The sequence below is a fragment of the Mesoplodon bidens genome (genome assembly GCF_964165515.1).
Source record: "Mesoplodon bidens genome assembly, contig: HAP1_SCAFFOLD_59, whole genome shotgun sequence".
Taxonomy (NCBI): domain Eukaryota; kingdom Metazoa; phylum Chordata; class Mammalia; order Artiodactyla; family Ziphiidae; genus Mesoplodon; species Mesoplodon bidens.
In genome coordinates this window covers 1505303-1521757 of record NW_027671484.1, presented here as the reverse complement: position 1 = coordinate 1521757, position 16455 = coordinate 1505303, and positions in this window count along the sequence as shown.

Genomic DNA, 16455 nt, shown 5'->3' with positions numbered 1-16455 from the left:
TCATCAGAGACCCTGAAGGAAATGTAAAGAATTTCCCTGTTTTTTGCTTTTGTTTTTGAAATTCCTTTTTATAGTGGGTTTGAGCTGATTCTCTCTGCCATGTTTATGCCAGTCTAGACACACTTGATTCCCTTACAGAGACATATCAATACATAGGTTTTAAGATTCTTACTAGTCAGATCTATTCCTCTGCGGGAAATATGGGGTTTTGAGTCCCTTTCACTGAGGAAGGTGTAGGTCTTGTCTATTCCACAGTTGGTTTTGGAAATGGTACCTGTGCTTATATCAAACTCTGGTTTTATGCATCACCCCACCTATCCTTTCCCCTTCAGCAGGCATAAGAGTGTTTTCTAAATGTGAGACTCTGTTCTCTTTCCTAACTCAGTTCATGTGTAGCCATGTTTACAGAATCTTCATAAGTCATATCTTATGATAAGTTTCTTTTTCTGTGGAACTTATTTCACTTAGAATCATCGTACCTGAATCCACTCACTTTGCTGCTCCTGGTCTTATGACATTGATTTCATGGCTGAGGGATATTCCATCGTACATAAATACCACAGATTTTTGAACCATTTTTATATTTCCTGGGATATTTAAGGTGTACCCAAGTTGAGGTTCTCGTAAGCAGTGCAGCCCTAAATTTGGGGGTGGCTCTGTCTTATTGATTTTCAGTTTTCCCAATGTATATTCCCTAGACTGGAAGTGCCCTTGGCTCTGTAGCTCTGTTGTTTACTTGTTTTAGGGAACGCAATGCACTCCTCCAGTGAGGCAGCTGGCAATTTACATCCCGCCCATCAGCATAACAAGGCTCCCTGTTCTCCAGGGCCTGTCTTCCCTTTCTGGTTTTTACACATTTTGTGGATGTCCCTTTTGACCGGTGGGAAGTGATACTTCTTTGTAGTGCAGATTTGCTTTGCCTGCTTGCTTGTTTGGCCAAAAAGGGCGTATGCGTTTTCTCCTGAATATATTCAGGAGAAAACGCATACGCCCTTTTTGGCCAACTGCGTCATTGTCGAAGTTGTGCCCCTCTTCCTGTGCTTTAAAGGCGATTCCAACGTACCTCTTGAAATCTGTTTCCTGCTATTCTGCCTGGCTTTCAAGTCTGCCTCGTTGCCTTCCCTCAACAGATTTTTGGACGATACTTGTCCTTTATTACTCTGCCAGTTTGTGAATTGTTGTGGCCCTGAGCTCCATTTTCCAACTCGTTTTTTGTGAGCTGTACGCAAGTCCAAAATTTTGTTTCAGGACCTATACTGGTTCCCGGTGGGTGGCTGAGACTCTGGTTAATTCTTCTTCCTGCCGGGAAATTACAGTGACATGTGCCCGTCCAAATGCCTAACAGCTGCTCTCTCATTGGTTCTCCCTCTTCCCTTCCATCCTCTGCCAAATTGGCAACCTGTGCGAAGCAGGAGGTTAAAGGGGCTGTCTCTCCATGTTGGGAGATTGATAGTAAAGCAGTTGGAAAGTCAAACCGGAGCACCAGGAGAGGGACTACTCGTTGAGTTTTAGAAACCTTTTCTATTCACTGTGTGTCCATTCTCTAGGTTTCCCGTACATGTTATAGCTGTAGTAATATTCCCTTCAACCTGGAGAGTTGGGACCCATGGAATGGGGGCCATGCATTTTTGCTTTAAAGGGTCTGCATTTGCTCACCCAATCTCACCAATCCTCTCAGTCCCAAGTGTCCAGCCTTATGCCACATCCAGCTGTCATTGTAGACAGGGTTTTTGCAGGTTTCATCAGAGACCCTGAAGGAAATGTAAAGAATTTCCCTGTTTTTTGGTTTTGTTTTTGTAATTCCTTTTTGTAGTGGGTTTGAGCTGATTCTCTCTACCATGTGTATGCCAGTCTAGACACACTTGATTCCCTTACAGAGACATATCAATACATAGGTTTTAAGATTCTTTCTAGTCAGATCTCTTCCTCTGCGGGAAATATGGGGTTTTGAGTCCCTTTCACTGAGGAAGGTGTAGGTCTTGTCTATTCCACAGTTGGTTTTGGAAATGGTACCTGTGCTTATATCAATCTCTTGTTTTATGCATCACCCCACCTCTCCTTTCCCCTTCAGCAGGCATAAGAGTGTTTTCTAAATGTGAGACTCTGTTCTCTTTCCTAACTCAGTTCATGTGTAGCCATGTTTACAGGATCTTCATAAGCCATATCTTATGATAAGTTTCTTTTTCTGTGGAACTTATTTCACTTAGAATCATCGTACCTGAATCCACTCACTTTGCTGCTCCTGGTCTTATGACATTGATTTCATGGTTGAGGGATATTCCATCGTACATAAATACCACAGTTTTTTGAACCATTTTTATATTTCCTGGGATATTTAAGGTGTACCCAAGATGAGGTTCTCATAAGCAGTGCAGCCTTAAATTTGGGGGTGGCTCTGTCTTATTGATTTTCAGTTTTCCCAATGTATATTCCCTAGACTGGAAGTGCCCTTTGCTCTGTAGCTCTGTTGTTTACTTGTTTTAGGGAACGCAATGCACTCCTCCAGTGAGGCAGCTGGCAATTTACATCCCGCCCATCAGCATAACAATGCTCCCTGTTCTCCAGGTCCTGTCTTGCCTTTCTGGTTTTTACACATTTTGTGGATGTCCTATTTGACCGGTGGGATGTGATACTTCTTTGTAGTGCAGATTTGCTTTGCCCGCTTGCTTGTTTGGCCAAAAAGGGCGTATGCGTTTTCTCCAGAATATATTCAGGAGAAAACGCATACGCCCTTTTTGGCCAACTGCGTCTTTGTCGAAGTTGTGCAGCTCTTCCTGTGCTTTAAAGGCGATTCCAACGTACCTCTTGAAATCTGTTTCCTGCTATTCTGCCTGGCATTCAAGTCTGCCTCGTTGCCTTCCCTCAATAGATTTTTGGACGAGAGTTGTCCTTTATTACTCTGCCAGTTTGTGAATTGCTGTGGCCCTGAGCTCCATTTTCCAACTCGTATATTGTGAGCTGTACGCACGTCCAAAATTTTGGTTCAGGACCTATACTGGTTCCCGGTGGGTGGCTGAGACTCTGGTTAATTCTTCTTCCTGCCGGGAAATTAGAGTGACATGTGCCCGTCCAAATGCCTAACAGTAACTCTCTCATTGGTTCTCCCTCTTCCCTTCCATCCTCTGCCAAATTGGCAACCTGTGCGAACCAGGAGGTTAAAGGGGCTGTCTCTCCAAGTTGGGAGATTGATAGTAAAGCAGTTGGAAAGTCAAACCGGAGCACCAGGAGAGGGACTACTCGTTGAGTTTTAGAAACCTTTTCTATTCACAGTGTGTCCATTCTCTAGGTTTCCCGTACATGTTATAGCTGTAGTAATATTCCCTTCAACATGGAGAGTTGGGACCCATGGAATGGGGGCCATGCATTTTTGCTTTAAAGGGTCTGCATTTGCTCACCCAATCTCACCAATCCTCTCAGTCCCAAGTGTCCAGCCTTATGCCACATCCAGCTGTCATTGTAGATAGGGTCATTCCAGGTTTCATCAGAGACCCTGAAGGAAATGTAAAGAATTTCCCTGTTTTTTGGATTTGTTTTTGAAATTCCTTTTTATAGTGGGTTTGAGCTGATTCTCTCTGCCATGTTTATGCCAGTCTAGACACACTTGATTCAGTTACAGAGACATATCAATACATAGGTTTTAAGATTCTTACTAGTCAGATCTATTCCTCTGCGGGAAATATGGGGTTTTGAGTCCCTTTCACTGAGGAAGGTGTAGGTCTTGTCTATTCCACAGTTGCTTTTGGAAATGGTACCTGTGCTTATATCAAACTCTGGTTTTATGCATCACCACACCTCTCCTTTCCCCTTCAGCAGGCATAAGAGTGTATTCTAAATGTGAGACTCTGTTCTCTTTCCTAACTCAGTTCATGTGTAGCCATGTTTACAGGATCTTCATAAGTCATATCTTATGATAAGTTTCTTTTTCTGTGTGACTTATTTCACTTAGAATCATCGTACCTGAATCCACTCACTTTGCTGCTCCTGATCTTATGACATTGATTTCATGGCTGAGGGATATTCCATCGGAAATAAATACCACAGTTTTTTGAACCATTTTTATATTTCCTAGGATATTTAAGGTGTACCCAAGTTGAGGTTCTTGTAAGCAGTGTAGCCCTAAATTTGGGGGTGGATCTGTCGTATTGATTTTCAGTTTTCCCAATGTATATTCCCTAGACTGGAAGTGCCCTTGCCTCTGTAGCTCTGTTGTTTACTTGTTTTAGGGAACGCAATGCACTCCTCCAGTGAGGCAGCTGGCAATTTACATCCCGCCCATCAGCATAACAAGGCTCCATGTTCTCCAGGGCCTGTCTTGACTTTCTGGTTTTTACAGATTTTGTGGATGTCCCTTTTGACCGGTGCGAAGTGATACTTCTTTGTAGTGCAGATTTGCATTGCCCGCTTGCTTGTTTGGCAAAAAAGGGCGTATGCGTTTTCTCCTGAATATATTCAGGAGAAAACGCATACACCCTTTTTGGCCAACTGTGTCATTGTCGAAGTTGTGCCCCTCTTCCTGTGCTTTAAAGGCGATTCCAACGTACCTCTTGAAATCCGTTTCATGCTATTCTGCCTGGCTTTCAAGTCTGCCTCGTTGCCTTCCCTCAACAGATTTTTGGACGATAGTTGTCCTTTATTATTCTGCCAGTTTGTGAATTGCTGTGGCCCTGAGCTCCATTTTCCAACTCGTTTTTTGTGAGCTGTACGCAAGTCCAAAATTTTGGTTCAGGACCTATACTGGTTCCCGGTGGGTGGCTGAGACTCTGGTTAATTCTTCTTCCTGCCGGGAAATTAGAGTGACATGTGCCCGTCCAAATGCCTAACAGCTGCTCTCTCATTGGTTCTCCCTCTTCCCTTCCATCCTCTGCCAAATTGGCAACCTGTGCGAACCAGGAGGTTAAAGGGGCTGTCTCTCCAAGTTGGGAGATTGATAGTAAAGCAGTTGGAAAGTCAAACCGGAGCACCAGGAGAGGGACTACTCGTTGAGTTTTAGAAACCTTTTCTATTCACTGTGTGTCCATTCTCTAGGTTTCCCGTACATGTTATAGCCGTAGTAATATTCCCTTTAACATGGAGAGTTGGGACCCATGGAATGGGGGCCACGCATTTTTGCTTTAAAGGGTCTGCATTTGCTCACCCAATCTCACCAATCCTCTCAGTCCCAAGTGTCCAGCCTTATGCCACATCCAGCTGTCATTGTAGCTAGGGTCATTCCAGGTTTCATCAGAGACCCTGAAGGAAATGTAAAGAATTGCCCTGTTTTTTGGTTTTGTTTTTGAAATTGCTTTTTATAGTGGCTTTGAGCTCATTCTCGCTGCCATGTTTATGCCAGTCTAGACACACTTGATTCCCTTACAGAGACATATCAATACATAGGTTTTAAGATTCTTACTAGTCAGATCTATTCCTCTGCGGGAAATATGGGGTTTTGAGTCCCTTTCACTGAGGAAGGTGTAGGTCTTGTCTATTCCACAGTTGGTTTTAGAAATGGTACCTGTGCTTATATCAAACTCTGGTTTTATGCATCACCCCACCTCTCCTTTCCCCTTAAGCAGGCATAAGAGTGTTTTCTAAATGTGAGACTCTGTTCTCTTTCCTAACTCAGTTCATATGTAGCCATGTTTACAGGATCTTCATAAGTGATATCTTATGATAAGTTTCTTTTTCTGTGTGACTTATTTCACTTAGAATCATCGTACCTGAATCCACTCACTTTGCTGCTCCTGGTCTTATGACATTGATTTCATGGCTGAGGGATATTCCATCGGACATAAATACCACAGTTTTTGGAACCATTTTTTATATTTCCTGGGATATTTAAGGTGTTCCCAAGTTTAGGTTCTTGTAAGCAGTGCAGCCCTAAATTTGGTGGTGGCTCTGTCTTATTGATTTTCAGTTTTCCCAATGTATATTCCCTAGACTGGAAGTGCCCTTGGCTCTGTAGCTCTGTTGTTTACTTGTTTTAGGGAACGCAATGCACTCCTCCAGTGAGGCAGTTGGCAATTTACATCCCGCCCATCAGCATAACAAGGCTCCCTGTTCTCCAGGGCCTGTCTTGCCTTTCTGGTTTTTACACATTTTGTGGATGTCCCTTTTGACCGGTGGGAAGTGATACTTCTTTGTAGTGCAGATTTGCATTGCCCGCTTGCTTGTTTGGCCAAAAAGGGCGTATGCGTTTTCTCCTGAATATATTCAGGAGAAAACGCATACGCCCTTTTTGGCCAACTGCGTCATTGTCGAAGTTGTGCCCCTCTTCCTGTGCTTTAAAGGCGATTCCAACGTACCTCTTGAAATCTGTTTCCTGCTATTCTGCCTGGCTTTCAAGTCTGCCTCGTTGCCTTCCCTCAACAGATTTTTGGACGATAGTTGTCCTTTATTATTCTGCCAGTTTGTGAATTGCTGTGGCCCTGAGCTGCATTTTCCAACTCGTTTTTTGTGAGCTGTACGCAAGTCCAAAATTTTGGTTCAGGACCTATACTGGTTCCCGGTGGGTGGCTGAGACTCTGGTTAATTCTTCTTCCTGCCGGGAAATTAGAGTGACATGTGCCCGTCCAAATGCCTAACAGTAACTCTCTCATTGGTTCTCCCTCTTCCCTTCCATCCTCTGCCAAATTGGCAACCTGTGCGAACCAGGAGGTTAAAGGGCTGTCTCTCCAAGTTGGGAGATTGATAGTAAAGCAGTTGGAAAGTCAAACCGGAGCACCAGGAGAGGGACTACGCGTTGAGTTTTAGAAACCTTTTGTATTCACAGTATGTCCATTCTCTAGGTTTCCTGTACATGTTATAGCTGTAGTATTATTCCCATTAACATGGAGAGTTGGGACAAATGGAATGGTGGCCATGCATTTTTGCTTTAAAGGGTCTGCATTTGCTCACCCAATCTCACCAATCCTCTCAGTCACAAGTGTCCAGCCTTATGCCACATCCAGCTGTCACTGTAGATAGGGTCATTCCAGGTTTCATCAGAGACCCTGAACGAAATGTAAAGAATTTCCCTGTTTTTTGGTTTTGTTTTTGAAATTCCTTTTTATAGTGGGTTTGAGCTGATTCTCGCTGCCATGTTTATGCCAGTATAGACACACTTGATTCCCTTACAGAGACATATCAATACATAGGTTTTAAGAATCTTACTAGTCAGATCTATTCCTCTGCGGGAAATATGGGGTTTTGAGTCCCTTTCACTGAGGAAGGTGTAGGTCTTGTCTATTCCACAGTTGGTTTTAGTAATGGTAACTGTGCTTATATCAAACTCTGGTTTTATGCATCACCCCACCTCTCCTTTCCCCTTAAGCAGACATAAGAGTGTTTTCTAAATGTGAGACTCTGTTCTCTTTCCTAACTCAGTTCATGTGTAGCCATGTTTACAGGATCTTCATAAGTCATATCTTATGATAAGTTTCTTTTTCTGTGTGACTTATTTCACTTAGAATCATCGTACCTGAATCCACTCACTTTGCTGCTCCTGGTCTTATGACATTGATTTCATGGCTGAGGGATATTCCATCATACATAAGTACCACAGTTTTTTGAACCATTTTTATATTTCCTGGGATATTTAAGGTGTACCGAAGTTGAGGTTCTTGTAAGCAGTGCAGCCCTAAATTTGGGGGTGGCTCTGTCATATTGATTATCAGTTTTCCCAAGGTATATTCTCTAGACTGGGAGTGCCCTTGGCTCTGTAGCTCTGTTGTTTACTTGTTTTAGGGAACACAATGCACTACTCCAGTGAGGCAGTTGGCAATTTACATCCCGCCCATCAGCATAACAAGGCTGCCTGTTCTCCAGGGCGTGTCTTGCCTTTCTCATTTTTACACATTTTGTGGATGTCCTTTTTGACCGGTGGGAAGTGATACTTTTTGTAGTGCAGATTTGCATTGCCCGCTTGCTTGCTTGGCCAAAAAGTGCGTATGCGTTTTCTCCTGAATATATTCAGGAGAAAACGCATACACCCTTTTTGGCCAACTGCGTCATTGTCGAAGTTGTGCCCCTCTTCCTGTGCTTTAAAGGCGATTCCAACGTACCTCTTGAAATCTGTTTCCTGCTATTCTGCCTTGCTTTCAAGTCTGCCTCGTTGCCTTCCCTCAACAGATTTTTGGACGATAGTTGTCCTTTATTATTCTGCCAGTTTGTGAATTGCTGTGGCCCTGAGCTCCATTTTCCAACTCGTTTTTTGTGAGCTGTACGCAAGTCCAAAATTTTGGTTCAGGACCTATACTGGTTCCCGGTGGGTGGCTGAGACTCTGGTTAATTCTTCTTCCTGCCGGGAAATTAGAGTGACATGTGCCCGTCCAAATGCCTAACAGCTGCTCTCTCATTGGTTCTCCCTCTTCCCTTTCATCCTCTGCCAAATTGGCAACCTGTGCGAACCAGGAGGTTAAAGGGGCTGTCTCTCCAAGTTGGGAGATTGATAGTAAAGCAGTTGGAAAGTCAAACCGGAGCACCAGGAGAGGGACTACTCGTTGAGTTTTAGAAACCTTTTCTATTCACTGTGTGTCCATTCTCTAGGTTTCCCGTACATGTTATAGCTGTAGTAATATTCCCTTCAACCTGGAGAGTTGGGACCCATGGAATGGGGGCCATGCATTTTTGCTTTAAAGGGTCTGCATTTGCTCACCCAATCTCACCAATCCTCTCAGTCCCAAGTGTCCAGCCTTATGCCACATCCAGCTGTCATTGTAGACAGGGTTTTTGCAGGTTTCATCAGAGACCCTGAAGGAAATGTAAAGAATTTCCCTGTTTTTTGGTTTTGTTTTTGATATTCCTTTTTATAGTGGGTTTGAGCTGATTCTCTCTGCCATGTTTATGCCAGTCTAGACACACTTGATTCCCTTACAGAGACATATCAATACATAGGTTTTAAGATTCTTACTAGTCAGATCTATTCCTCTGCGGGAAATATGGGGTTTTGAGTCCCTTTCACTGAGGAAGGTGTAGGTCTTGTCTATTCCACAGTTGGTTTTGGAAATGGTACATGTGCTTATATCAAACTCTGGTTTTATGCATCACCCCACCTCTCCTTTCCCCTTAAGCAGGCATAAGAGTGTTTTCTAAATGTGAGATTCTGTTCTCTTTCCTAACTCAGTTCATGTGTAGCCATGTTTACAGGATCTTCATAAGTGATATCTTATGATAAGTTTCTTTTTCTGTGTGACTTATTTCACTTAGAATCATCGTACCTGAATCCACTCACTTTGCTGCTCCTGGTCTTATGACATTGATTTCATGGCTGAGGGATATTCCATCGGACATAAATACCACAGTTTTTTGAACCATTTTTATATTCCCTGGGATATTTAAGGTGTAACCAAGTTGAGGTTCTTGTAAGCAGTGCAGCCCTAAATTTGCGGGTGGCTCTGTCTTATTGATTTTCAGTATTCCCAATGTATATTCCCTAGACTGGAAGTGCCCTTGGCTCTGTACCTCTGTTGTTTACTTGTTTTAGGGAACGCAATGCACTCCTCCAGTGAGGCAGTTGGCAATTTACATCCCGCCCATCAGCATAACAAGGCTCCCTGTTCTCCAGGGCCTGTCTTGCCTTTCTGGTTTTTACACATTTTGTGGATGTCCCTTTTGACCGGTGGGAAGTGATACTTCTTTGTAGTGCAGATTTGCATTGCCCGCTTGCTTGTTTGGCCAAAAAGGGCGTATGCGTTTTCTCCTGAATATATTCAGGAGAAAACGCATACGCCCTTTTTGGCCAACTGCGTCATTGTCGAAGTTGTGCCCCTCTTCCTGTGCTTTAAAGGCGATTCCAACGTACCTCTTGAAATCTGTTTCCTGCTATTCTGCCTGGCTTTCAAGTCTGCCTCGTTGCCTTCCCTCAACAGATTTTTGGACGATAGTTGTCCTTTATTACTCTGCCAGTTTGTGAATTGCTGTGGCCCTGAGCTGCATTTTCCAACTCGTTTTTTGTGAGCTGTACGCAAGTCCAAAATTTTGGTTCAGGACCTATACTGGTTCCCGGTGGGTGGCTGAGACTCTGGTTAATTCTTCTTCCTGCCGGGAAATTAGAGTGACATGTGCCCGTCCAAATGCCTAACAGTAACTCTCTCATTGGTTCTCCCTCTTCCCTTCCATCCTCTGCCAAATTGGCAACCTGTGCGAACCAGGAGGTTAAAGGGCTGTCTCTCCAAGTTGGGAGATTGATAGTAAAGCAGTTGGAAAGTCAAACCGGAGCACCAGGAGAGGGACTACGCGTTGAGTTTTAGAAACCATTTGTATTCACAGTATGTCCATTCTCTAGGTTTCCTGTACATGTTATAGCTGTAGTAATATTCCCTTCAACCTGGAGATTTGGGACCCATGGAATGGGGGCCATGCATTTTTGCTTTAAAGGGTCTGCATTTGCTCACCCAATCTCACCAATCCTCTCAGTCCCAAGTGTCCAGCCTTATGCCACATCCAGCTGTCATTGTAGACAGTGTTTTTCCAGGTTTCATCAGAGACCCTGAAGGAAATGTAAAGAATTTCCCTGTTTTTTGGTTTTGTATTTGAAATTCCTTTTTAGAGTGGGTTTGAGCTGATTCTCTCTGCCATGTTTATGCCAGTCTAGACACACTTGATTCCCTTAGAGAGACATATCAATACATAGGTTTTAAGATTCTTACTAGTCAGATCTATTCCTCTGCGGGAAATATGGGGATTTTGGTCCCTTTCACTGTGGTAGGTGTAGGTCTTCTCTATTCCACAGTTGGTTTTGGAAATGGTACCTGTGCTTATATCAAACTCTGGTTTTATGCATCACCCCACATCTCCTTTCCCCTTCAGCAGGCATAAGAGTGTTTTCTAAATGTGAGACTCTGTTCTCTTTCCTAACTCAGTTCATGTGTAGCCATGTTTACAGGATCTTCATAAGTCATATCTTATGATAAGTTTCTTTTTCTGTGTGACTTATTTCACTTAGAATCATCGTACCTGAATCCACTCACTTTGCTGCTCCTGGTCTTATGACATTGATTTCATGGCTGAGGGATATTGCATCGGACATAAATACCACAGTTTTTTGAACCATTTTTTATATTTCCTGGGATATTTAAGGTGTACCCAAGTTGAGGTTCTTGTAAGCAGTGCAGCCCTAAATTTGGGGGTGGCTCTGTCTTACTGATTTTCAGTTTTCCCAATGTATATTCCCTAGACTGGAAGTGCCCTTGGCTCTGTAGCTCTGTTGTTTACTTGTTTTAGGGAACGCAATGCACTCTTCCAGTGAGGCAGTTGGCAATTTACATCCCGCCCATCAGCATAACAAGGCTCCCTGTTCTCCAGGGCCTGTCTTCCCTTTCTGGTTTTTATACATTTTTTGGATGTCCCTTTTGACCGGTGGGAATTGATACTTCTTTTTAGTGCAGATTTGCATTGCCCGCTTGCTTGTTTGGCCAAAAAGGGCGTATGCGTTTTCTTCTGAATATATTCAGGAGAAAACGCATACGCCCTTTTTGGCCAACTGCGTCATTGTCGAAGTTGTGCCCCTCTTCCTGTGCTTTAAAGGCGATTCCAACGTACCTCTTGAAATCTGTTTCCTGCTATTCTGCCATGCTTTCAAGTCTGCCTCGTTGCCTTCCCTCAACAGATTTTTGGACGATAGTTGTCCTTTATTATCCTGGTTGTTTGTGAATTGCTGTGGCCCGGAGCTCCATTTTCCAACTCGTTTTTTGTGAGCTGTACGCAAGTCCAAAATTTTGGTTCAGGACCTATACTGGTTCCCGGTGGGTGGCTGAGACTCTGGTTAATTCTTCTTCCTGCCGGGAAATTAGAGTGACATGTGCCCGTCCAAATGCCTAAGAGTAACTCTCTCATTGGTTCTCCCTCTTCCCTTCCATCCTCTGCCAAATTGGCAACCTGTGCGAACCAGGAGGTTAAAGGGGCTGTCTCTCCAAGTTGGGAGATTGATAGTAAAGCAGTTGGAAAGTCAAACCGGAGCACCAGGAGAGGGACTACGCGTTGAGTTTTAGAAACCTTTTGTATTCACAGTGTGTCCATTCTCTAGGTTTCCAGTACATGTTATAGCTGTAGTAATATTCCCTTCAACCTGGAGAGTTGGGACCCATGGAATGGGGGCCATGCATTTTTGCTTTAAAGGGTCTGCATTTACTCACCCAATCTCACCAATCCTCTCAGTCCCAAGTGTCCAGCCTTATGCCACATCCAGCTGTCTTTGTAGACAGGGTTTTTCCAGGTTTCATCAGAGACCCTGAAGGAAATGTAAAGAATTTCCCTGCTTTCTTGGTTTTGTTTTTGAAATTCCTTTTTATCGTGGGTTTGAGCTGATTCTCTCTGCCATGTTTATGCCAGTCTAGACACACTTGATTCCCTTACAGAGACATATCAATACGTAGGTTTTAAGATTCTTACTAGTCAGATCTATTCCTCTGCGGGAAATATGGGGTTTTGAGTCCCTTTCACTGAGGAAGGTGTAGGTCTTGTCTATTCCACAGTTGGTTTTGGAAATGGTACCTGTGCTTATATCAAACTCTGGTTTTATGCATCACCCCACCTCTCCTTTCCCCTTCAGCAGGCATAAGAGTGTTTTCTAAATGTGAGACTCTGTTCTCTTTCCTAACCCAGTTCATGTGTAGCCATGTTTACAGGATCTTCATAAGTCATATCTTATGATAAGTTTCTTTTTCTGTGTGACTTATTTCACTTAGAATCATCGTACCTGAATCCACTCACTTTGCTGCTCCTGGTCTTATGACATTGATTTCATGGCTGAGGGATATTGCATCGGACATAAATACCACAGTTTTTTGAACCATTTTTTATATTTCCTGGGATATTTAAGGTGTACCCAAGTTGAGGTTCTTGTAAGCAGTGCAGCCCTAAATTTGGGGGTGGCTCTGTCTTATTGATTTTCAGTTTTCCCAATGTATATGCCCTAGACTGGAAGTGCCCTTGGCTCTGTAGCTCTGTTGTTTTCTTGTTTTAGGGAATGCAATGCACTCCTCCAGTGAGGCAGTTGGCAATTTACATCCCGCCCATCAGCATAACAAGGCTCCCTGTTCTCCAGGGCCTGTCTTGCCTTTCTGGTTTTTACACATTTTGTGGATGTCCCTTTTGATCGGTGGGAAGTGATACTTCTTTGTTGTGCAGATTTCCATTGCCAGCTTGCTTGTTTGGCCAAAAAGGGCGTATGCGTTTTCTCCTGAATATATTCAGGAGAAAACGCATACGCCCTTTTTGGCCAACTGCGTCATTGTCGAAGTTGTGCCCGTTTTCCTGTGCTTTAAAGGCGATTCCAATGTACCTCTTGAAATCTGTTTCCTGCTCTTCTGCCTGGCTTTCAAGTCTGCCTCGTTGCCTTCCCTCAACAGATTTTTGGACGATAGTTGTCCTTTATCACTCTGCCAGTTTGTGAATTGCTGTGGCCCTGAGCTCCATTTTCCAACTCGTTTTTTGTGAGCTGTACGCAAGTCCAAAATTTTGGTTCAGGACCTATACTGGTTCCCGGTGGGTGGCTGAGACTCTGGTTAATTCTTCTTCCTGCCGGGAAATTAGAGTGACATGTGCCCGTCCAAATGCCTAACAGTAACTCTCTCATTGGATCTCCCTCTTCCCTTCCATCCTCTGCCAAATTGGCAACCTGTGCGAACCAGGAGGTTAAAGGGGCTGTCTCTCCAAGTTGGGAGATTGATAGTAAAGCAGTTGGAAAGTCAAACCGGAGAACCAGGAGAGGGACTATTCGTTGAGTTTTAGAAACATTTTGTATTCACAGTGTGTCCATTCTTTAGGTTTCCCGTACATGTTATAGCTGTAGTAATATTCCCTTCAACCTGGAGAGTTGGGACCCATGGAATGGGGGCCATGCATTTTTGCTTTAAAGGGTCTGCATTTGCTCACCCAATCTCACCAATCCTCTCAGTCCCAAGTGTCCAGCCTTATGACACATCCAGCTGTCATTGTATATAGGGTCATTCCAGGTTTTATCAGAGACCCTGAACGAAATGTAAAGAATTTCCCGTTTTTTTGGTTTTGTTTTTGAAATTCCTTTTTATAGTGGGTTTGAGCTGATTCTCGCTGCCATGTTTATGCCGGTCTAGACACACTTGATTCCCTTACAGAGACATATCAATACATAGGTTTTAAGATTCTTACAAGTCAGATCTATTCCTCTGCGGGAAATATGGGGTTTTGAGTCCCTTTCACTGAGGAAGGTGTAGGTCTTGTCTATTCCACAGTTGGTTTTAGAAATGGTACCTGTGCTTATATCAAACTCTGGTTTTATGCATCACCCCACCTCTCCTTTCCCCTTAAGAAGGCATAAGAGTGTTTTCTAAATGTGAGACTCTGGTCTCTTTCCTAACTCAGTTCATGTGTAGCCATGTTTACAGGATCTTCATAAGTGATATCTTATGATAAGTTTCTATTTCTGTGTGACCTATTTCACTTAGAATCATCGTACCTGAATCCACTCACTTTGCTGCTCCTGGTCTTATGACATTGATTTCATGTCTGAGGGATATTCCATCGGACATAAATACCACAGTTTTTTGAACCATTTTTATATTTCCTGGGATATTTAAGGTGTACCCAAGTTGAGGTTCTTGTAAGCAGTGAAGCCCTAAATTTGTGGGTGTCTCTGTCTTATTGATTTTCAGTTTTCCCAATGTATATTCCCTAGATTGGAAGTGCCCTTGGCTCTGTAGGTCTGTTGTTTACTTGTTTTAGGGAACGCAATGCACTCCTCCAGTGAGGCAGTTGGCAATTTACATCCCGCCCATCAGCATAACAAGGACCCCTGTTCTACAGGGCCTGTCTTGCCTTTCTGGTTTTTACACATTTTGTGGATGTCCCTTTTGACCGGTGGGAAGTGATACTTCTTTGTAGTGCAGATTTGCGTTGCCCGCTTGCTAGTTTGGCAAAAAAGGGCGTATGCATTTTCTCCTGAATATATTCAGGAGAAAACGCATACGCCCTTTTTGGCCAACTGCGTCATTGTCGAAGTTGTGCCCCTCTTCCTGTGCTTTAAAGGCGATTCCAACGTACCTCTTGAAGTCTGTTTCCTGCTATTCTGCCTGGCATTCAAGTCTGCCTCGTTGCCTTCCCTCAACAGATTTTTGGACGATAGTTGTCCTTTATTACTCTGCCAGTTTGTGAATTGCTGTGGCCCTGAGCTCCATTTTCCAACTCGTTTTTTGTGAGCTGTACGCAAGTCCAAAATTTTGGTTCAGGACCTATACTGGTTCCCGGTGGGTGGCTGAGACTCTGGTTAATTCTTCTTCCTGCCGGGAAATTAGAGTGACATGTGCCCGTCCAAATGCCTAACAGTAACTCTCTCATTGGTTCTCCCTCTTCCCTTCCATCCTTTGCCAAATTGGCAACCTGTGCGTACCAGGAGGTTAAAGGGGCTGTCTCTCCAAGTTGGGAGATTGATAGTAAAGCAGTTGGAAAGTCAAACCGGAGCACCAGGAGAGGGACTACGCGTTGAGTTTTAGAAACCTTTTGTATTCACAGTGTGTCCATTCTCTAGGTTTCCCGTACATGTTATAGCTGTAGTATTATTCCCATTAACATGGAGAGTTGGGACCCATGGAATGGGGGCCATGCATTTTTGCTTTAAAGGGTCTGCATTTTCTCACCCAATCTCACCAATCCTCTCAGTCCCAAGTGTCCAGCCTTATGCCACATCCAGCTGTCACTGTAGATAGGGTCATTCCAGGTTTCATCAGAGACCCTGAAGGAAATTTAAAGAATTTCCCTGTTTTTTGGTTTTGTTTTTGAAATTCCTTTTTATAGTGGGTTTGAGCTGATTCTCGCTGCCATGTTTATGCCAGTATAGACACACTTGATTCCCTTACAGAGACATATCAATACATAGGTTTTAAGAATCTTACTTGTCAGATCTATTCCTCTGCGGGAAATATGGGGTTTTGAGTCCCTTTCACTGAGGGAGGTGTAGGTCTTGTCTATTCCACAGTTGGTTTTAGAAATGGTACCTGTGCTTATATCAAACTCTGGTTTTATGCATCACCCCACCTCTCCTTTCCCCTGAAGCAGGCATAAGATTGTTTTCTAAATGTGAGACTCTGTTTTCTTTCCTAACTCAGTTCATGTGTAGCCATGTTTATAGGATCTTCATAAGTGATATCTTATGATAAGTTTCTTTTTCTGTGTGACTTATTTCACTTAGAATCATCGTACCTGAATCCACTCACTTTGCTGCTCCTGGTCTTATGACATTGATTTCATGGCTGAGGGATATTCCATCGGACATAAGTACCACAGTTTTTTGAACCATTTTTATATTTCCTGGGATATTTAAGGTGTACCCAAGTTGAGCTTCTTGTAAGCAGTGGAGCCCTAAATTTGGGGGTGGCTCTGTCTTATTGATTTTCAGTTTTCCCAAAGTATATTCTCTAGACTGGGTGTGCCCTTGGCTCTGTAGCTCTGTTGTTTTCTTGTTTTAGGGAACACAATGCACTCCTCCAGTGAGGCAGTTGGCAATTTACATCCAGCCCATCAGCA